Here is a 23,018-nt window from a genome sequence, read left to right as displayed (position 1 = left end):
ATCCTCTCATTTTTCATCGATTTGCTCAAGTGGGCCCAGTAACGTCTCCATCGTGAGACTTGTTGTTACTGTGTTTGGCATATTGAATACATAACAGGTAGCTTGCCAGGCTTTGCCGTGCTGGCGAGATACTCTTGGTAGCTTGCTGGGCTCTCTGAGAGGGGCAGAGGAATCAAACCCCTCTTGGCCGGGCCAGCTGTGTGCAAGGCAAACACCCTACCGCTGTGCTATCTCTCCAGCCCACCCCACACACATACTGTGCCTAAATCTTTTTGCTTTCCTTTCCCCGAAACTCCCCTTTCTTTTATAGGTGTGAAGAAAAGACCTCATTACCTCCACTACCTCCACTACTAAGCCGTTGAGATGCTACAGGACTCTTTTTGACACTCAGGTGAAGAATCACGCATGAGAGAGGGAAGCGGAACTCTGGGACCTTGGACTCCAGGTTCAACGGACCCAGGAGAAGAGATCCTCTGCCTGCTCCCAGCAGCCAAGCAGACATCCATTTCCTCCACTACCTCCACTACCTGGCCGCCGATAAACTCCAGGATGCTTTCCGGACTAGAAAAGCATGGAAAAAATGCACAACCCATCTGATTCAGATTGTTAGGCATTTGAATGAATCAATGTTTATGGACAAGTTCATGTTGACAAGGACACAGACACCACAACACCTCTTTTGTTGCATGTTCCAAGGAAGAGTTCTTCCCCAGTGTCAAAAACGGCGTGATCAAGAACAAAAGCAACCGGTGCTGGCACGGATGTGGTGAGAAAGGGACACTTCTTCACTGTTGGTGTGAATGCAGACTGGTTCAGCCCTTTTGGAAAACAGTATGGATGATTCTCAAAAAATTAGAAATTGAGCTCTCATTTGATCCAGCAATACCACTCCTGGGAATATATCCCAGAGAGGCAAAAAAGTATAGTCGAAGTGACATCTGCAATTGTCTATTTATTGCAGCACTCATTACAATAGGCAGAATCTGGAAAAAAACCTGAGTGCCCGAGAACAGATGACTGGTTAAAGAAACTTTGGTACATTTACACAATGGAGTACTATGTAGCTGTTAGAAAAGACTAAGTCACAAAATTTACGTACAAGTGGTACTACATGGAAAGTATCATGTTAAGCGAAATGACTCAGAAAGAAAGGGATAGACATAGAAAGATTGCATTCATCTGGGCAACATAAAGTAACAAAATAGGAAACTAACACCCAAGAATGGCCGAGATTAGTACCAGGAATTTTACTCCATGACTTGGAGGCCAACCACACATACTAGGGGAAAAGGGAGCTCAGATAAACAGGGGTACACCAAATAAAGGTGTAGGGAGGATCCTCTCAGGATGGGAGAAGCATGCTGAAATTAGACTATAGACCAAACATGATTGCCACTCAATGTTTCTTTTGCAAACCACAACACCCAAAAGGAGAGAGAGAATAGAGGGGAATGCCCTGCCACAGAGACAGGGTGGAATGGGGGGAGATGGGGGGTGGGAGGGATACTGGGATCCGTGGTGGTGAGAAATGGACACTGGTGGAGGGATGGGTATTTGATCATTGTATAATTGAAACCCAAGCACAAAAATGTGTAAGTCTGCAACTTTACCTCATGATGTCTCACTATTAAAAAAATTTTTCATAAAAAAAAATCTGCGTGATGTGATTGATGCCTTCTTTTCTCAGTCAAATGAAAGATACTAAATGATGATCATGTGGCCACGCAACACATCACAAAACCCCCAATACAAGATTACTGCAACATATTTAATTGCGTTGAAATATGACTTTAACCATGTGGGAACACCTGCAAGGACAATTAGAGGCTGCCCTAAAAGCCTGTATCCCTCTTGAAGAGCCTGGCAAGCTACTGAGAGTGTTCTGCCCACATGGCAGAGCCTGGCAAGCTATCCGTGGTGTACTCGTATGACAAAACCAGTAAGTACAAAGGATCTCATTCCCCTGTCCCTGATAGTGCCACCGATATGGCAGCATTAAGAAGTGTAAGGAAGGAGAGGCTGATAAAATCTCAGGGCCAACCTAGGCTGCCACAAGGAAGTAGTGCAACATCATTGGTCTGACCAAGACAAGAAGGCATCAATCACATCACACTGTTTTCGACACCGGGGAAGAACTCTTCCTTGGAACATGTGAAAAAAGAGGCGTCTGTGGTGTTGGTGTCCTTGTCAACACGAACTTGGCCATAAACATTGATTCATTCAAATGCCTAACAACCCAACTTGGATGATTACACTTGAATAGATGTGGCTCACTGCAGGCAGTTTCTATCTTCATTGTCTACGCACCAACATCCAATTATGATGAAGGAGAAATTGAGAAGTTCTACACAGAGCTGGAAAAGTTCTATAAAGACAACACCTTCTTTTTTAAAAATTTTTATTCGTGAAACATCGTGAGGTACAGTTGTAGACTTACAAATTTTTGTGCTTGGGTTTCGATTACACAATGATCAAATACCGATCCCTCCACCAGTGCCCATTTTCCACCACCATAGATCCCAGTATCCCCCCCACCCTCCCCATTTCACCCTGCCTCTGTGTCAGAACATTCCTTTTGTTCTCTCTCTTCTTTTGGGTGTTTTGGAAAGACCACACTTTCTACAAGATCATTGTTGGTGATTTTAATCCCAAGATAGGACCGAGAATATCAGCTGAAGAACTCCACATTGGGACCCATGGCCTAGAATGGAACGAACAGGGTGAGAGATGGTCAAGAATCAGGGATGCTGTCTCATTTACCGAGGCTTTGAAAATCAGATGGGCTGAACACGTAATAAGATTTGGAGATGACCGCTGGACTAGAGTTATTACCGACTGGATTCAATGGGGCGTCAAAAGATCACATGGCCGCCCACCTATGAGATGGTCAGACTTCTTCCTCAAGACCCTGAACGATTGGTTTGAGGATGTTCTTGTTCCTGGAAGGAGCAGACACCATTGTGACAAATGGAGACATTAACGGTGCCCACTTGAGCAAATCAATGAGTAACAGGATGTCCAGTGATCAAGTGATCAAGTGATGATAAAGTATAGAGATCATGCACACACACCTGGATGTTATGCTCGCACATTTTATTTTCTTGGGGTCACATATCAGGCACATTTCACGGACATCACACATCGGATTGTGGAGGTGCTCATGGTAGGCTCTATTCCTTTAGCTGCAGTGTCTTCACATGCACTGGACTCAAAGTTGTGTTTGAATACATTCTTGTATTTTTTCTAAGAAGTTATTGGGTTTTTCATGAGAGATCTATTTCCCTAGTTGTAGTGCTTATGCATCATTTTCAGTCAGAATGCTTGCCAAGGATTGCTCCTATTTTCATTGTGCTTCTCAGTCACATCTGTCTGTGATGTGGCCATAATTCACTTGTAGCACTGGGGATCCCAGATAGCAGAATTGCCAGGTATAATCACCAGACCTGTCAGAACCTCACTTAGCAAACGTGCACCAAAGATAGAAACCCCACCCTATGGGCTTTTAAAATGAAAGAAGAATTACCTTCAGTTCTATTTTGAGATGTTAATTTTGTATTTGATATGAATATTAAAAATGGTTGAGAAGCAATGAGTACTAATAACATGTCTGTCACTTTTCTAAATATTTACATGTAATTTATATTTAAACTTTATAATCTTATTAGAAAGTCACACAGGCATGGCGCAGTTAAAATAAGTTGCCCATCTTTCACCTCTGGAGAATGTAGAGATGAAATCCAAAGTCTAACAGTCTCCACTATGCTCTTAACCAGGGTGCTATGTTTATTCTCTGGCAAGGAAACTATTATTGTCATTAAAGAATTCCCATGAAAAAAGTTCAGAAACGCTATAAGTTCCCATAGAGTATTTTATTGCTAGTAAATATAGAATGTTATAATCTGTTATACAGTAGCCTGGCAGCAAGACTCTCAAAAAGCAGTAGCTGACCGATTACTCAGAGAACTTTCATTATGCGTAAAATTGGCTTAAGTAGAAAATATTTCTGTAGGTATAAAAATGGTTTTGCAAAGAGCAACATTTTGAGATGAATCCATAAAGGTGTGAAATCTAAGGTAGATGTATATCGTATTTCAGAGGTTATGTTGCCAATTAATCTATTTATTCAAGTAGACCTACTTAGTGCTTGAAAGTTATCAATACATACATAATAAATGAATAGATGGATTTTTATTTATAATTCCCTCTTTCTTGATATTTGACTCTTGATGCATTTGTATTATAATAATATCTACTTACAATGGTTTCTAATGCCATTAATAAAAGTCCTATATGACTTTGATCCCACTGAAGAATTGAAATACCCTGCATAGCTTTAAAATTTAAAAAAAAAGGATTTTCTAAATAAATTTCCATCATTCCTGTCATTTTTATGGTACCTTGCCGGTAAAGATGAATACTGCAGCTAAATGACTGACAAGGTAAGTGTCTCTTTTAATTGGCACTGGACAATTTATCAGACTTTGATGTCAGGGACACTCCATTAGCTGTGAGAAAGTGATTGGTGGGATAACATTGAATTGAAAATCTCTGTGGATGATAGCGCAAGCCACTATTATATCAACTTAATGAATGAGACCCAATAGTGTCCTCCTCTTCCTAGAAGGAATACATCTATCATGGAACAAAAGATTTCCTAATGCAATACTATGTTATGCTTTTCTCTTCTTTGGTGTGAGAACAAAGGAACTTTAGAACCTAACCTAAACTGAGCAGATGAGATTTCCTCGTCTCATAGAAAATAATATCTTAGACCATCTTACCAAAATACTTTTGATAAATATATTTAGAAGATCATCTAGATATAATAACTATATGGATAGATTTATTTTAGGTTAATACACAATAATATCATGGTTTGTTCTTGTCACAAATGGATAATTCCCTGATATTGCAGTTTGAAAATAGATATAAGTTCTTAACTGGCATTAATTTTATATCTTTATGACTCTCAGTGTAGCATGTTCATATATGTTTTAATTCTACATCAGAAAACAAATTTCCTATAACTTTACAAACTTCTGTATTCTGTATTTGAAAGTCTTTAAAAATGTGAGACTGATGAAGTGATCTGCATTTCTTTAGAATTATTTTATAATTCCTCCTTTTGTTTTTTCTCTCTCACATTTCTTGGGGGAGGTTTGTCCACATCTAACTGTGCTTAGGGCTTACTTTTGATTCTGTGTTCAGGGTTCGCTCCTGGTAAGTGCCCAAGGTACTACATTCAGTGTCAAGGCTCAAATCTGGGTCCACTGTACTAACTCTCTGATTCTCTCATTCTTTTTTCCTTCCCTCCCTCTCACTTCTTCTCCTTCCCTCTCTTTCTTCACCTGTCTGCAAGGACTGGGTATTAGGGAATCAAAGTGTTAGTTTTGAGGAGTCACTGTTCAGCCGATAGTACCAATCTATTTGTCAGTTATAATTTTTCCTTCTATTTTAATTTTTTCCCTAAAGATATGTATTTACACAATCATCACCTCAAATCACATATACTTTCTTGTTTAGATATTTAGTGAAGTATCCGTAATGTAGATTACACTTTGCATATTCTGAGTTACAGATGTTAATATATTTTGGCACAGACTTTCAGTTAAAAGCATGAAAAAGTTAAAGAACATTTTTCACACAAAAAAGTGTTTGTGTTTCTTTTATGATATCTAACATGGTTTCCTGGTTCCCCAATCCTAAATCCCAGAAAATGGCTGAATTACTTCTTATAACTGTGAAACCATTTCCTATAACTATATATTAATGTACCTGTTAAAGAATACCTTAAAATTGTATTATACAATTTACTTTTTTTTCAAACTTTTTATTTATGTATATAAATGTATATTTGTAATATATGTAGGCATTTCTTTCCTTTTTACTACTTATAGAAATTCATTTTGTGCCTACAAAATTTCATGTTACGCTCTCTGTAATAACATTTGTGTTCACTTCTCTTACTACTCAGTAGTGTAATGGCAGGGTCATATGATAGAGGAATATGGCAGAGGAATACTTAACCATTTATCAGACTGCTTACTTGTCTTTGTATAGTTTCATTTCTGTATTTTGTCCTCATAAGTTTTCTATTATTTTCTAATTGTACTTTCTTACTGTTTCTGTCTCTCCTGTTAAAAATCTCCAATGGTTATTCACTGATGGTTCATATTTATAGGTAAGCCTTAAACACTGTATGACTTCTCCCCGGTTGTTCATCGATTTGCTCGAGCGGGCCCAGTAATGTCGCCATTGTGAGATTTGTTGTTATTATTTTTGGCACATCAAATATGCCATGGGAACTTGCCAGGCTCTGCCGTGCAAGCGCAATACTCTCCAGAGCTTGCTGGGTTCTTTGAGAAGGACGGAGGAATCGAATCTGGGTTGGCAGCTTGCAAAGCAAAAGCCCTATGTGCTATGCTATCACTCCAGTTCCACCCACCTAGGGCCGCCAGATGTGTAAACACAAAAGGGGCAGCAGCGCTCTATCTTTCCCAGGATCATGGTTCAGTAGTCTCAGTCGCTTCCACCACCCCAGGGAGGTCAGTTACGAAGACAGGATGAAGGAGGAAATAGGGGCCAGGCTGGTTGGTGTCAGTTGCAGTTTACTCCAATCTCATCCCCATTCACTCCTGTCTCTCTATCTCTGCTTCTCCCTCCTAGACAACACTTACAGTCCAGTTAAATACCCCAGCATGAGGGGTTGGGGCTTATCCATAGGGTTAAAGTTCTTTCCCTCGGGGAAAGCTGCTTCTAGTACAGTTTCTTTCAGCAGGATGACCCGCCCAAGAGTAGCATCCCATGGGTGTGTTTCTCCTCTCCTTGTCCAAGAAACATATAAACATTCATAATATTAATCAATTTGTATGGACACAGTAAGAGATGCATTAAATGTATATAGCATTGCTTCTCCTGGGGTTATCTCAATCTCAGACTACAATACTCAGGCCAGATTAAAAAGGTAAAGGTAAAGGTAAAGGCCCTCCCGTTGACCATCGATTTGCTCGAGCGGGCCCAGTAACGTCTCCTTTGGAGACTTTGTTGTTACTGTGTTTGGCATATCGAATACTCTCGGTAGCTTGCCAGGCTCTCCGAGAGGGGCGGAGGAATTGAACTCGGGTCGGCCATGTTGGCCGCTTGTAAGGCGAACACCCTACTGCTGTGCTATCGCTCCAGCCAGATTAGTCTTTCCTATTCCTAGCAGGGTCCTAATCTCATTATTACTTTTAGATCATGAGAGTATCTGTCCATGACCATGCTCTCAATTTATAGTTGGGTATTGTGGCACTTTGGCCTGGCCCATTTCGATGCCAGGGTAGCTCACAGCTTGCCCCAGGTCCATTCATTCCCTCGTCAGGACCCTGCTTTTGGGGTGCTAGGAACTAAGGGTAACCAAGGCTTAAGTCAAGAAAGCAGATGTCTGGGAGTAAATAATATTCAAAATCAATTAAATCCCAAGTTACAAAAGCATAATATTAAATGTTTCCCTATATCTGTACAAAAAGGACATTGCTTTTAAAGTATTCAAAATTTTAAAGTATTCAAAATAAACTATTCAAAAAACATAAGGAGAGGAGAAAGGCAATATTAACTTACAATACAAGTTCAGTGTCCTAGAAGGATCTGACCTTACAAATTAACAGAGTCTGATTAGGGAAAAAACTGATTAACTGGTTGGGGAAGAGAGCATAGAGAAGTTACAGATAAGCACAGAGGAATAGGAGTGACTCTGGAGTACTGTGATGGGTGTGACTCAATAAACCTACCCTTCCTGTGTTAAGGGAGAAAGATCAAACCAATGTTAGGCCTAAAATATAGAGAGATATATTCCAACATCTCCCCATTTTCTGTTTACAAAATCACAAAAAATTGAAATAGAAAGAGGAACAATTCCAATCACAAAAGTCTTATTTTTTGTACTAAACTTCAGCCTACCCCTGAACCTAGAGCAATGCCTATTGTAAAGTGTCCAATTTTCCTGCACTGTTCAAGGGTGATGAGAATCATTTAGTCGTGTTCTGAAGAAATGAAGTGTCCAGATCAAAGTTTGAAGCGTTGAATCTGCAGCAGCACAGTGGTGGTCACAGCAATGAGTCCCCCCCCAAAAAAGCTATAGGAGTCTGATGAACTACAGGGAGCACTAGATGAGGCAGCGAGCACTAGAACAGGAGCATCGCAACCTCTGTCAAGAGTTCTTCAGCAAGGAAATGTAGACATTCTCTGGTCAGTTTCACTGGTAGTCATAGATGTGCAATCTAGCTTATGTTTGGAAAAAAAAACATTTTTTCAATTTATGAGAGGCTTTGACCATCAGCCATTGGGGTTTGGTATTTCTCCATACCTGGGGGTAGAGAAAGAGAGAACACGGAGCTCCGATACGGATTTCCAGAGAGAAATGAAAAACTGTTCCTTTTAGAAGTCATTCCTTCCTCCTTTGGCAGCTGATCACCTGGAATTCCAAGGAGAGGGTAAAAGTAAAGAATTGTTAATTCAAAATATGGGGTCCTGCAGTTGCCCAATCCATAACCTGTAAAAGAAGGGAATAAGAAATGCTCTTAATGTGACCTCATGATATGTTAAAGGAACGAGAGGCCTTTGCTGTAGGCACTTTGATGGTAACTCCTTCTCTGATTTCCTTGTGAATTCCAGCTGAAATCTGCTTGGTGATGGCTTGGGACTGGAATTTAGAGGGTTGTAAGACTGCAAAGTTATGAAAGTTAAAGTAGGCAGATGAATTCGGCTCCTGACGAAATGCAATGGGACCCAAAGTTTCTTGGTGGGGTTATCTGTTGAAAGAAAACCATAGCCTTTTCCTTGAATGAGGAGTTTTTGTGCTACCCATTCTTTGTCACCAATTTTTATCCAAGTAAGAGAATTAATAATTTCCTGAGCCTGTGCACCTTACTGAAAATGCTTTTCAGCTGCTGTATATGACTCCCCTTGAGATAAATTAAAAATTGTAAAGAAAACAATGTCAAGGAGAAGGAGTCAAACGGGCAAATGGGGCATACCTCCTTTTCTTCTATTTTTTTTAAACTGTGCCCAAGTCATACATCCAGGAAGACCAAAATGAGATCTCATATGAGTAATAAAAACAGGTTCAGAGCAATTTTGTAAAAGAGCTTGTAGCTGCTGAAGCAACTGTTGAACTATAGCATTTGGGGCATTTAGAGACGCAGTCACAATACCAGCATAGAGATTAACCACATAAACTGAGTCTGAGATGTTAGCAGGCCCTGGCACATGGGCAAGTGAAAAAACCTCTGTGGCAAGTTAGAGCCTTCACTGAAAGCTCCTTCCTGATATCAGACAGAACCTGCTTCACAACCATACACACACACACAAGCAAAAGTATCCTAGTGAGAATGCCTTCTGTCCCTCACTATACTCAGCATCTGTAATGGCTGAATGGGTGAGAATCCAGGACTGAGGCGTCTCTGTGCCTCCTGGGTCAGTAAGCAATTGCCAAGTGGGAGGATAACCACATACCCACTGGCCACGAAGCCATTTTCCCAGAGATGGCATCTCATGAACTAGAACTGGAAGTTCACATCCCCAAAAATAAAACTGAATCAGCCTGAGTCTTTGAATAACCTTCCTTGGAACTTGCAGATAATCCTAGGTTCTGATAAAAAAAAAAAAAAGAACCCTGAGATTTGGTTGTCCAGATTGAGTTCCTGGCAGATGATTTTGGGAATCGAGACTAGAAACTAGAGAAGGCTCTCTCCACCTCTGACCTGACTGGGGGCTCTCAGGGTAGATCTTTGTGTAGAACTTTTATACAAAGTTCTGCCTGGTTTGCCAGTGCAAATTCACCAATAGGCACAACTCTTAGATTCCAAAATTCCTCACTTTTCTCCTGGCTCAAAACCTGATGTCCATTGGATACAGAATTCAGCTCCGCATATCCTGTACACTGGATAGCTCCTTGTTCCCTGAATTCAACCTTTTGTTGGTAGCCTCTAGATGTTCTCCCTGAAGAGTGGAGTCAGGGATCAGAGATGACTTTACCTTCACTATCAGGGAATCCTCCAGACAACCATGAAAACCTGATGTGCTGCTTGTAAGGGTGACTTGAGAAAACTCCCTTTCTACCTGGAGGTTCAAATCTTGTTCCTTTGCACCAGAATTTAATCAGTAGGGACTCTGGGTGGGAAAAATGCTAACTGTATCAGAGCAGGGAATATTCAAGGCAGCACTCCCTGTTTGCCTGGTTGCAGTGAATCTACTTACCAAAGCTCTGAAACTCCATACTGGGGAGAAGGGCTGCAGTTGGAAACATCCCCTGATTCTGTGGAGCCTGTGGCTGGCCCCACTGCAAGTTTCCTGAATTGGGGTTACCAGCTATGTCAAAATTGAAGCTACAATCTCTGACCCAATAGTTTCACTTAAGGCATCGTGAACAAGGTCCAGGTGGTACTCTCACAGTGGCAGGTGCCCTGCAGTCCTTACAGAAATGGCCTGATTTCCCACAGTTAAAACATTTGCCCTGATCTTGCCTCTCTATAGCATAAGCTTCAACATATATAGCATAAACTTCTCATATAGCATAAGCTTCAACAGCATTAATAAGTGCCTGATGTTTGATAGAACCAACATTCCAACATTCCAACAATCAACAAGCCTTAAAATATCCTATTATGTCCTCCTTCTCCTTAATTGGGTAGAAAATGGCCTGGCAATCCTCATTAGCATTTTCAAAGGCCAATTGTTTGGAGAAAAGCTCCTAAGTTTCCTTACCTCTTAACCTGCCTTTCCATGGCTTTCATCAACCTCCCTATGAAGTCTGCATAAAGTTCTGAGGCACTCTGAATAATCTTTGTATCACTTCCCTTGAATTCAGCATCTGCATCAATCTTCTTCCAGGCCCACAGGGCAGTGTATGGACATGAGCAAAAACATCACTAGGCAAGGTGACTTGCTTTTTAGGGTTATGCTTTTTCCCTTCACCTTAAAAACTAATTTGGGAATATTATGTCTATGGGTCAGCTTAGGAATCTCTAAGTGGCAGTGTTATGTGAATTTCAAAGTTGATATATAACGTTCTGTTTCTTAATATGATCAGATTTCTCCAAGAAAAATCCTTTGAGCCTACTTGACTTCTAGAAGTATGTGATATAAAGGAAAATATGGTTATACCTCATAATATTTAGCATGTTAACATTTCATCAAATTATCTATTTCAAATTGTACTTCATTTCCTTGACTAAAATAATTTTCAGTTTATAGTGTCCCTAGTGTTGCATTAGGAATGAAGAGGAAGAGTGTTAAGACCGAATGATCGTATCCTTCAAAATTGTTATTAGTAAATTACCTTTGGAAAGAAATTTATTATGAGGTTGGAAGAAAAATAAGTGGGAATATAAAAGAGATAGCTTACAAAAGAGATCCCAAAGATAACCTTTTCTCTGTTACCTTGTTTCAACAGAGTGAAAAACAGTATTTGTGCACCAGGATGACAAATCACTACTGTATTGGCCTGATACTTTCCAACCCCAGAAATATGAGAAATAGATGTTTGTTACTAATCCAACTAGTTTACATTATCGTTGTGTGTGTGTGTGTGTGTGTGTGTGTGTGTGTGTGTGTGTGTGTAGTGCCAGAGACAAAAACCTTGGCCTCAAAAATGCAAGGTTGTTGAGCAGTAGTGCTGGTGGCAACTTCCCCTTCCTTGGTCTCAGAGCCAGCTGCTGGCCCTCATGCTGATTTGCTAGCCGGTACCCATGGACTACTTTGTAAAAACTTGAAAATCCTTAACACCCCCTCCGATTCTTGGCCAGGGGGGCAAAATTGTTGAAGTAGATCGCCTGGGAAGACTTTTTATTGGTGGGCTCAATACTGAAACAAACAAAAAAGTGCTTGAAGCTGTATTTGGCAAATATGGACAAATAGTGGACGTTCTGTTGATGAAAGACTGTGAAACCAACAAATCGAGAGGATTTGTCTTTGTCACATGTGAGAGACCAGCAGATGCTAAGGATGTCGCCAGAGATACGAATGTGAAGTCCTTAGATGGGGAAAGCCATCAAGGTAGAACAAGCTACCGAAACATCGTTTGAAAGTGGGCAACAGGGACCACCTCCATCTCCAAGAAGCAGAAGCCCTCCAAAAGACCTTAGATGAGGGAGAGGAGGAAGAGGAGGCAGTGGAGGCAGTGGGGGAAAACTGGGGCCACCCTCACGCCTAGGGCACATGGTTTACGGCTATGCCATGAATTTCAATATGAGTTTTTCCAGAAGGCCACTTCCAGTAAAGAGAGGAGCACTACCAAGAAGTGGGGGACCGCCTCTAAAAGTCCTGCTCCCTCAGGACCAGTTTGAAGCATTAGTGGAATGAGAGGAAAAGTTCCTGTCTCCCACAGAAGAGATAGTTACAGATGCCCGCCTCGAAGGGGACCCCTTACTTCTCTAAGAAATGTTTATTGGTCCCCAAGAGATGATGGATATTCTACTAAAGACAGCTTTTCCTTTTCTAGGTACTCGAGTGAAGAGATTACCCAAATTCGCGGGATACCCGAGATTATGCCCCACCCCCAATAGATTGTATCTGCCGTGATTATGGGCATTCCAGTTCAGGCGATGACTATCCATCCAGAGGATATAGCGATGGAGATGGCTATGGTCGGGATCGGGACTATCCAGATCTTCCCAGTGGCTCCTACAGAGATTCCTATGAGAGTTATGGTAACTTACATAGTGCTCCACCTACGCGAGGGCTCCCTACGTTTTATGGTGGAAGCAGTCGCTATGACGATTACAGCAGCTCACAGGACGGATACAGTGGAAGTCGAGACAGTTACTCAAGCAGCTGAAGTGATCTCTACTCAAGTAGTCCTGATTGGGTTGGCAGATAAGACCGAGGGCTTTCCCCTTCTATGGAACGGGGTTACCCTCCACGCGATTCAAGCAAAGGATTCAAGCTAAATTCAAGCCAGGGAGCACCCAGAGGTGGAGGAAGCCTATCTGATAGAGGGGGAGGCAGGAGCAGATATTAAAACACACACACACACACACACACACACACACACACACACGAAAACTTTGGACCAAAATCCCCCATTCAAAGAAACAAACAAACAAAAAAGGAAGCTATTATCATAACTGCCCAAGAACTACTAGAAGGAAAAAGTGTGTTACTTTTTTTTTTAAAGTTTTCTATTAAAGTTTTCCCCTCCATAATTGTATGTTCTTGTGAGGAGAAAAAGTTAGTATGTTTAATCTTTTTTGAATTTTTATGACATTGCTTTAAAGAAGCAGATGTGTTAAGACTTCACTTGTGTAGTGTTGTAATATACCAAGTGTCCCTAAGTTACCACTTACTATCTCATTTCTCTCAGTAAATAAGGCAAGCAATTCTAAGATGTTACACCCATCTAGCCATATAACAATGGAAAGATGAACGAATATTTCCTAATAAAACAAGCTTGCTGTATTTAGAAGGGGGATTAGGGTATGCTCTTTAAAGATTTCTGTGTCTATAAACTGAAATCCCCCATGTTCTCAGTCTAAAAAATCTGAGATCAAATGCTATATGCCCAGGAAACTCCACACCCCAGAGCAAAAGGATGCTGGCCATATTTTGCCTTTATGTCGTTTCCTTGGGAATCTGCAAGAACCTTCCCTTCTTCCCCTCTCTACAATAGACTATTTAAGTGCATTTTAAAAATCTACAGAATACTAAATAAAAATTTTGGCCAAAACCAAAAAAACTGCAAGGTAAGTTCCTCCAGATACTTTCTAAAACATCATCAAGGAACTAAGAGAGTCAGTTGTCTGTGCAAAATGGAAAAAAAGAAAATTAAGGAATGTGTTTTCTTCTTCTTCTTCTTCTTCTTCTTCTTCTTCTTCTTCTTCTTCTTCTTCTTCTTCTTCTTCTTCTTCTTCCTTCTCCTTCTCCTTCTCCTTCTCCTTCTCCTTCTCCTTCTCCTTCTCCTTCTCCTTCTCCTTCTCCTCCTTCTCCTTCTTCTTCTTCTTCTTCTTCTTCTTCTTCTTCTTCTTCTTCTTCTTCTGTGTTTCTTCTTAAAGTAGCACTGTAGCAGCACCATCCTCCTGTTGTTCATCAAATTGCTCGAGTGGGCACCAGTAACATCTCCACTGTGAGACTTGTTGTTACTGTTTTGGCATATCAAATACATCAAGGGTAGCTTGCCAGGCTTTGCCGTGTTGGCTGGATACTCTCGATAGCTTGCCAGGCTTTCTGAGAGGGGGAGAGGAATCAAACCCATGTCGGCCTTGTGCAAAGTAAACACCCTACCTGCCTTTAAAGTAATAGACCAAAATGGTTTTGGTTCTGTTGTTATTTCATCCCTCATCCTACAGGGCATATCTGGTGTCCCCAATTACTGAGTATGTATATATGTGTACATACCCCTCTCAATAAAACACAAATACAAACACCTGCACATACACATATTTTACTTTGGGAAAAAAGTCAAATCAAATGATTTTACATAGACAGATAACTTCTGAGGTGTAGCTGACCTAAGAGAATCTCAAGTTATAAGCTGAGGTTCATTTGTCCAAGGAAATAATCTTTGCCAAAGCTTTTGTTCTGGAGAGCAGAATACGGAGTTGGAGAGGGAAAAATGCTAGGGAGTAGAGGTTATCTCTGATGACAAACTTCAACATTTGCGTAAAGTCAGTACCAGTCACAGAGTGAAATCCACAACTCACATAATTATTTTAATAGCTGAACATATTTAACCATAATAAATAAATGAAATTGTGTTGGTTATGTCTTTACCCCACTGAACAGTAAATAGAACATACTTTGTGTGATGAAAAATTATAATTTTAAAATATTTTGAATCCTAAATGATATTATTTACCACCCAACTACATAAATTGTAGTGAAAACTTTGCTTTCCTATTTTGCTTTATAGTTCCTCATAACAAGAACTCTAAATTGATACTATTACTATGAGATAAAGCAAAAATTGAATAATAAGTGCATCTATTTCATTTGATAAGATGACAGAAATTCAAAATAAAAAAATAATCCGGGGACTGGAGGGTTAATTCACTAGCGTAGATGTTTTGCAAGCTGTAGTTTTGATTCCCACCGCCGCACTGTCCTCTGTGCACCTCTCAACTGATGCAAAAATGCTGAGCTAGGAGTATTAGCACAACTGGAGCTACCTAATGCTAGTTAGTACTAGCCCCTGAGTTCTTCCAGGAGTGACCCAAAAACACAAACAAAAAATAATTCTGTTATGTGTATGTGTACATGTCCATAGGTATGAATGGAAGAAAAGCATATGTATATTATTTTAAAATGAGAATAAAAGAAAATTATGCCTGCCATATTGCATTTGTTAATTCCACTTTAATAACTATGGGTCGTTATGTTCTGTATTATCAGCTAATAATTACATGTAAATTTTATGCATGGAAATAACTAGACATAAGATATGTCAGAATTAAATAAGATGTCTTAGAAAATAAATAAGGCAGGTCTGTAGTACAGAATAGACACTAATCAGCTATTCAGTCATAATTAAACTAAGGTTAATCAGAGTGCATAATCCAAAATTGATCCATACCTCCGTGTATATGTTTCTGTGCACAATTAGGAACAACATCCTAATTTTCTGTAGTAAAACACTGGGATATAATGACAATAAGGTGACCTTTTTATTGTTGTTGAAATGTCAGAGACTTGCTAATAGTTCGCCTGTTAAATATTTATAAAGTCTTGAGTAGCTTAGTTTATTTGACTTAGCCAGATTTAGGAATTGATATTCTGAGAAGATAACGAGCTTCATAAATAATACTTTGGTGTCTGAAGAACTACTACAACAAGCAGGGTGCTTACCTTGCAAGCAGTCAACCCAGTTTGATCCCTGATACCCCATATGGTCCCCTGATCACTTTCAGGAATAATCTCTGAGAAATGAGCCAGGACTAAGCCAGGTGTCACTCTATTGAGAGAGAATGGAGCATCAGGAACGAGACTGTTTCTCATAAACATTGTCTTTGTAAGATTCAGCTGGAGTCCAACCTTTCGACACTCACGGTCGAAGTTGACCAGCATTTGTGCCACTTGGCTAATGTTTGGTGTTATTAAAACGATGTCATCAGCAAAGCACAGGTGGTGTACTTGCCAACCATCTATCTTCACTCCCTTTCCTTCCCATTCAATGGTTGCATGATGTTCTCGAGGGTGGAACTGAAGAGTTTCGGTGAAACGGTATCACCCTGCCGAACCCCCCGATGGACATCAATGATTACTTCTTTGTAGAATGGTCAAATCCTAGTAGTGAATCCATAATAGAGCTCACAGAGGATCCTGATGTGTTAAGTTTGAATGCCCTGATTGGCTAGGGCTTCAATGACCGCTTCCATCTCAACAGAATCAAAGGCTTTCTTTAAATCAATGAACGTTAGGCAGAGTGGCCTCTTGAATTTCTGAGAAACCTCAATGAGCTTGGTTATCATGTGGATATGGTTAATGGTGCTGAATCCTTTGCGGAACCGGGCCTGCTCGCATGGTTGTCCTTCATCTGGTGTTCCGCCAATCTGTTCAGGATGACTCGAGTGAACAGTCGATTGCATCTCTGCACTGCTTTGTGAGCTGGGATGTTCGCTTGTGGTTGCCTGAGGCATGCGCCAAACCACATTGGGGAATAAGCTCAAGAGTTTTCAAAGACAGGTGTATTTTTGTGGTTATTTCTCTCTTGGCATTCCTCGCACAATCATGGAGGTGCTGATCCAGTTTATCGTATTCCTCGTCAATGTTGTCAACAATGGCATCTTCCCATCTTGCCGCAATAGTGGCAAAGAGCTCCCAGTTGGTGGTCATTCTGGAAGTTCTCTTCTTAAACTTTGCAACCTTTTCTCCCCACTCTGTGAAGTAGAATTTTGCACAAAGGAGATGGTGGTCCGATCCCGTTTGGAATTCTGGGACAACAGCAACATCGGTCAGGCAAAACCATAGATTGAATATGATATGGTCTGTTTCGTTGTGGAACTGTCCACAGGGAGACTCCCATGTCCAACGCTTAGATTCGGCCTTCTGGAACTGTGAGTTATCATGGATGGTCTTGGTTGACATGATGAACTCAGAAGTCTATAATATATTATATATAATATATATTTCTTTATGTGACATAAATATAACACGGTTTTAAACATAAGGAAGGCCTCCATTTTAAAAACTCAAGTAACATATGTTAAAAGGACAACAAAGGTTCTGTTGTGCTTTTTATATCATTTATGATAGGAATGAAACTCAAATGTTACATGTTTGACTTTGGAGGAAAAGAGACTTAATAATACAAATTACTCCTCTTTGTAATGGTTGAAGCTATGATACAACCATTTATACAATAGGGAAAATGAGTTATATATGAATGAAAGTTGATAGAAATAAGCTGTCCTTTTAGATCATGGAGGTCACTTAAAGGGCTAATGGAAAAGATTTGCAAACAGAAGCCCCAAGCTTGATCCCGCAAATATAATGGTTCCCTAAACACAACCACAAGCATCTCCAAGATACTAGATGATTTATAGAATGGCGAAATGAGAAATTATCTTTTAAATGATTTGCTAGGCCAAGAATTAGTTTAGAGTTTAAGTTCTCTAAAAGTTTGTGTGCAGTACTTATGACTACTTTATGGATTAGAAAAACTGACTTTCTAAATCTATAGTTATAATTTCCACTTACATGCCATGAAAACTTCAGCAGAAGTACAAAAATAGTATAGCAAAAATTATGAGATGAGCAGATATATTTTACTTTAAATTTTGCAGGCCCATTAACTACCAGAACCTGCATTTCTGCATTATAAAGAAGGTCCTATTTATTATTTGTAGTAATAGATACTGAATTTTTATTTGCACTTTTACTTTGCCTTCTTTGCTAGTGTTCTCAGCAAAATATATATTTTTACAATAATATTTCTGTTGCAGAGACATTAGGCTTTCTTGAAGTGTAGATCATTGATTCATTTCTTTAATAAATAATTGGTAATAAGAATATCATAATTAACATTTACTTCCTTCCAAATAAATTTGTTTCATTGTTAAAAATAAGTCCATGTCTTGATAAGTGTCACTGCTACTTCAGATTTTGCGAAATACCAACTAAAATCAGAATCTAAACACACAAAACCCCAATCCTACAACCCTGTTCTTGAAAATTGAGATGGAAGACAAGAAAGTATTAGATTTATATAGAGGTCAGAACTAATAGTAGTCATTATCTCAGTAACCTCTCTCAAAGCCTGGGTTAAATCCTGACACCCACATATGGTCTACAATTCCTACCAAAGCAAACTGTGAGCACATAACTAGGAGTAAAGCCCTGAGCAAAGCTGGCTGAGGACTAAAGATCCTCCTGTAAAACAAGAAAAAAAGGAAAATGAAAAGAAAAAGATAAACTAAATAAAACCTTTCTCCACAAATAAATAATGGTCTATCAATATCGCTGCTACTTAATGTCTAATTATTTAGCTAGAAAATTTGGACAATTTTGTAAAATGAGAATCTTACCATAGCTTCATATATATATATATATATTTAGAGAGAGAGAGATATTGTCTTCCTTGGTTATGCATATAATTTTCATTGAGATAATTTTTATATATTCTAATTTAAATGTAAGTTTAGAGACCACTACTTCAGAAGACGAAAATAAAAACAGAAAAAAAGCAAAGACAATTAAGAATTTTTTATGAATACATTGGAATTGTAATTTAGTTAACAGTGTATGTGCTGATATCTTTTGACTTCATGTGATTCAAAGCAGAGTTATAATTATAATTATTTTATATATCAGCAAGTAGTACATCTAAATGTGGTATTCTGTGCTCATTATCTTTTATTATATCTGATACAAAATGAATTCTTGAACAAGGATGTATTTCTGAAATAATAGCCTTCATTCTTAAAATAATATGATAATTGTTTTGTCATTGACTTAAAATCATAGCATAATTTGGGGAGGGTTCTGAATATCATACTTGAGTACCTGTGCCTGCCACGTGGCACTAATCACCATAGTCGGAATGGCAGTAAAATGTGACATTAATATCAAATCGATCTTCTCCATCCCTTCTGAACAGTGTCTCTCCTTCTGTATCAGATATTTTTCTAAGTGATTTTGTTGTATTTTGTTAGTGTTCACTGATTACTTGTATTCCACATGGTGAGACAATTTGCATTTATCATGACTTTCCAATATATTTTGATCACCACTATCGTATCAAGTTCCATTTGACTGTAACAAATAACAAGATTTTCTTTGTTAATGACTTAACATTCTTCCCGTAACCATATACATAAATGCTTTTTCCAGTCTTCTCTCGGTCGGCCTTTTATTTGTTTCTATGCCTTATCTATTATAAAAGGGCTGGAGGTATAGCACAGTGTCAGGGTGTTTGCCTTGCACGCAGCCCAGCATTGCCGACTGCGGTTCGACTCCTCCACCCCTCTCGGAGAGCCCGGCAAGCTACCAAGAGTATCTGGCCCGCATAGCAAAGCCTGGCAAGCTAACCGTAACGTATTCAATATGCCAAAAATATTAACAAGTCTCACAATGGAGACGTTACTTGTGCCCTCTCGAGCAAATTGATGAAGAATGGGAGGATAGTGCTATACAGTGCTATCTATTATGAATAATGTTTCTTATATCTATTTTTAACTTGGCAATGTCAATGGAATTGATATGCTGCTACAAATTTATTTCCATAGAAACATTACAAGTACAATAAAATTAATGGCCAAACATCTCATAATTATAAACAATGCGTATTTGCCCATATGAAAATTGTCTTAAATTAGAGGATCAAAAATAGTGTGTCTTTAAAGATTAGCTCTATAAACCACAGAATAGAGTCAGCATAGGCAATTTTGTTTCATTCTTAAGTTGAACATCTGTACTCTTGGAACTTCTGGCAAATCTCTTTCACTATATAAATGCCTGATTAATTCTTTGTATATGTTGTTGTGCCTGTTAAATATAATAAATTATATAAGAGCTCAAACACTCAGTACCACATGTGAATAATCAATAAAAGGTAGCTACTGTTATCATTGAAAAAAGTCTAATATGTATGAGCACAATCTCTAATAAACACTCAACAAATCAACAAACACCTTTGTGATTATTTCTAATACCAATTTATCAAATATCATTTTAATAACTACAAAATGGAAAATTATGGAAAAGTTGTTATTAAATTTTGCCAAGCAATATGGTCTCATATAAAGAAAACTTGAGGTGATCTTATCTTATATTGAAAAATCTGACCATAGGATAGAACGATATCTCAGGGGACACAAGAGAAGACCAAGAGGATGTCAGGTGTGGCTTGACAGCCACCTCCTAGCATTTGCAGGGTTCTGACCAGTGCTGCTCAGAAGCTAATTGCTAATTACCTTCCGATACAGTCTTGGGATGGCAGAAGCAGATCTGGAGAAAGTGACCCTCTCACTCTTCTCTGTCTCACGTAAGTCACCCTTGAGGGCCACCTGTTTCAAGAATATGAGATTTTGGGTGAGGGACATGGATTATTGGTAAAATAATGCAATTTAGGGCCTGGTTTGATCCCACGCACCCCCCTCATTCAAATAATAATTTCCAAGACTTTTGTTTTAATAATGTCATATTATTTATTACACACGAACTAAAAAAATTTCTCGCTCTTTAAAGAAACTGTTTATTCCTAGTGAATATGTCTATCAGAAAGTCAATTTAGATTAACTTTAATAATGAGGCATTGTCAGGAAATATGAGTCAATAGAGAAACTATAAATCACTAAGACCCAAGTCACACCATCAGAGGTGATAAAAACATGTAACTTTGATGGCTGTTCATTATTCAAGGAATTTTGGTGGCTACAGTTTGAAAACCCCTAATCAAAGTAGTTCCTTGTCTTAAACTTCAATTTGTTACATTAATATAATTTAATGCACCTATATGTACTTTTTTTCCTAAATTTCTTCTTTGTCCAATTTTTTTAATTGAATGAGTCTTTAAGTAGGTTTCTGTATAAACTCCAAGGACGGTCAGGGGGAGGCCCCAATAGCTCTTCCCCTAGCCACCCACATTTAGGCTTGGCCCCTGACCGCTTCCCCAGCTGGGGTGGACTGGGTCATGGGGCAGATGGTGGAGGAAATCAGGGCCAAACCAGTTGTTTGATCAGACGCCATTTATTCCATTCTCCCCATGCGTCTGCCCCAGTCTCTCTGAGCCTCCCATTCTAGTCTCACACTGCCCCTCATTCCCGTCTCCTCCTGTCTCTCCCGCTCATCTCTCCACCATCTTGCAGCCTTGGTTCTTTCTCTCTCTCTCCAGTGATTGCTCCTGAATTCATCTTCTACATTCTTCTCTCTCTGTCCCCCTTGCTAGCCTTTCCGTAGTCCAGCTTGCTGCCCTGCTTACTGTCTCATCCTTCCAACCCTCTCATCTTTCCAACTCTCCAGCACTCTGGGCTGACACTGCACCCAATCAGGTAGCAAAATCAACATAAGAAAGCTGTTCCTGAGGGCCCATTAAGTTCAAAGGGACCACCAGGGAGTATATTCCAAAGCCCTTCCTGACTGCCCAAGAGCAAAGTAACTCCTAAGGTGTTTTTCTCTTTTCCTCAGTCCAATAACTGTATCAACATCTTAATACTAGTCATTTTTTTATGGACACAGTAAGAGATACACTGAGGCTTGTAGGGCAGCTCTCCTGGGAACATCTTGCCACAGACAGAGCTCAGGACATATTAATCTTTCCTAAGCCTAGCAGGGTCCAAATTAGTTATTACTTTTTGAATCATGATAGCATTTGTCCATGACCAAGCTCTTAACTTACAGTTAAGCTTTATGGCACTTTGACCAGGCCCATCTCAATGCCAGGGTAGCACATAGCTTACCACTTGCCCTGGTACCATCAAGTCCCTCGTCTGTTTGGGGAGCGCTAGGAAGTAATGGCAGATGAGGCTTAGGTGAGAGAACAGATGCACAGGAGGAAAATATCACTGAGAGTCATGTTACAAAATCATAGCATATACTGTCTTTTTGTGTCCATACAAAAAGGACATTGTTCTGAATAAACTATGCAAAGGACTTAGGAAGAAGATAAAAACAATATTTACAAGTCAAGAGAGCACAAAGAAAGAAGTTACAAAAAACACAGAGGAACTGGAGCACTGTGATGGGAGCAACCCAATAACCCTAAGCTACCTGAGGCTATGCAGGAAGGACAAAATAGTATTATCCTACAGTTTTCTTCATTAAACTTCCAAGCAATAGCATGCAGGTCCTGGGCAAGAAAGATAGTGAAGCGAATACGGTTCTTGACTTGCACACAGCAGACCCAAATTTGGTGTTTGACACCACACACATTCCTGTGAATTCATTAGTTCCTGAAAACTGACAGGCGACCCAAGAACCCAAAACAAAATAAAACAAAAATCCTAACTACTTTATTTTATTTATTTATTTTGTCAGACAGACCAATTATCACTGATAAAAATATAATATTTTGGTTTTATTGGGTCAGACTTGATTTTTGGCTAGATTGCCTTAAAGATGTTGTTTGGAATAGGTCATTTCTACCTAAGAAATTTCGATTTTCAGAAAAGGGATTATGAACAAATTTTATGTTCTCTTTGCAACCTGGAGAAACATTGATGTAGTTTGCAATCCTGAGTTGGATAGCCAATAGTGAAAACTTAGACCTAGTCGGAAGGCTTGAAAACCAGGGCTAAGGGCCTCTCAATATCCCAAGTCACAAGTCAGATTTTGTGAGCAAATTACCTTTTCTCACTTTTGTTTTTCAAATTCTCAAACAGTTACATTTTGGTGGGCAATATCTTTTATATAGTCCACCAATTCAATGTAAATATATTTCTCATTTTCAATGACACACCCCAGAAAATGTGGTTAACCAGATTGCTTAATATTTCCTGATATATTTAAGTTGACATAAGAAAATTAACTACCACAAATGAATTAGAAATAGAAAATACATAGATGATAATAATAGTGAATATAAGACCAATTGTACAAATCTTCTATTCTGA

At 39.2% G+C, this 23,018-nt stretch overlaps 1 pseudogene; it reads left to right on the top strand.

The window, feature by feature from the left end:
• The first annotated feature begins 4,427 nt into the window (after positions 1–4,427).
• LOC130026550 (RNA-binding motif protein, X chromosome-like) lies at positions 4,428–12,997 on the top strand (annotated as a pseudogene).
• The last annotated feature ends 10,021 nt before the right edge of the window (positions 12,998–23,018 follow it).

This window comes from Sorex fumeus, unplaced genomic scaffold, assembly GCF_029834395.1.
Source record: "Sorex fumeus unplaced genomic scaffold, SorFum_2.1 ptg000034l, whole genome shotgun sequence".
NCBI classification, from domain to species: domain Eukaryota; kingdom Metazoa; phylum Chordata; class Mammalia; order Eulipotyphla; family Soricidae; genus Sorex; species Sorex fumeus.
This window is presented reverse-complemented; position numbering and strand designations above follow the sequence as displayed.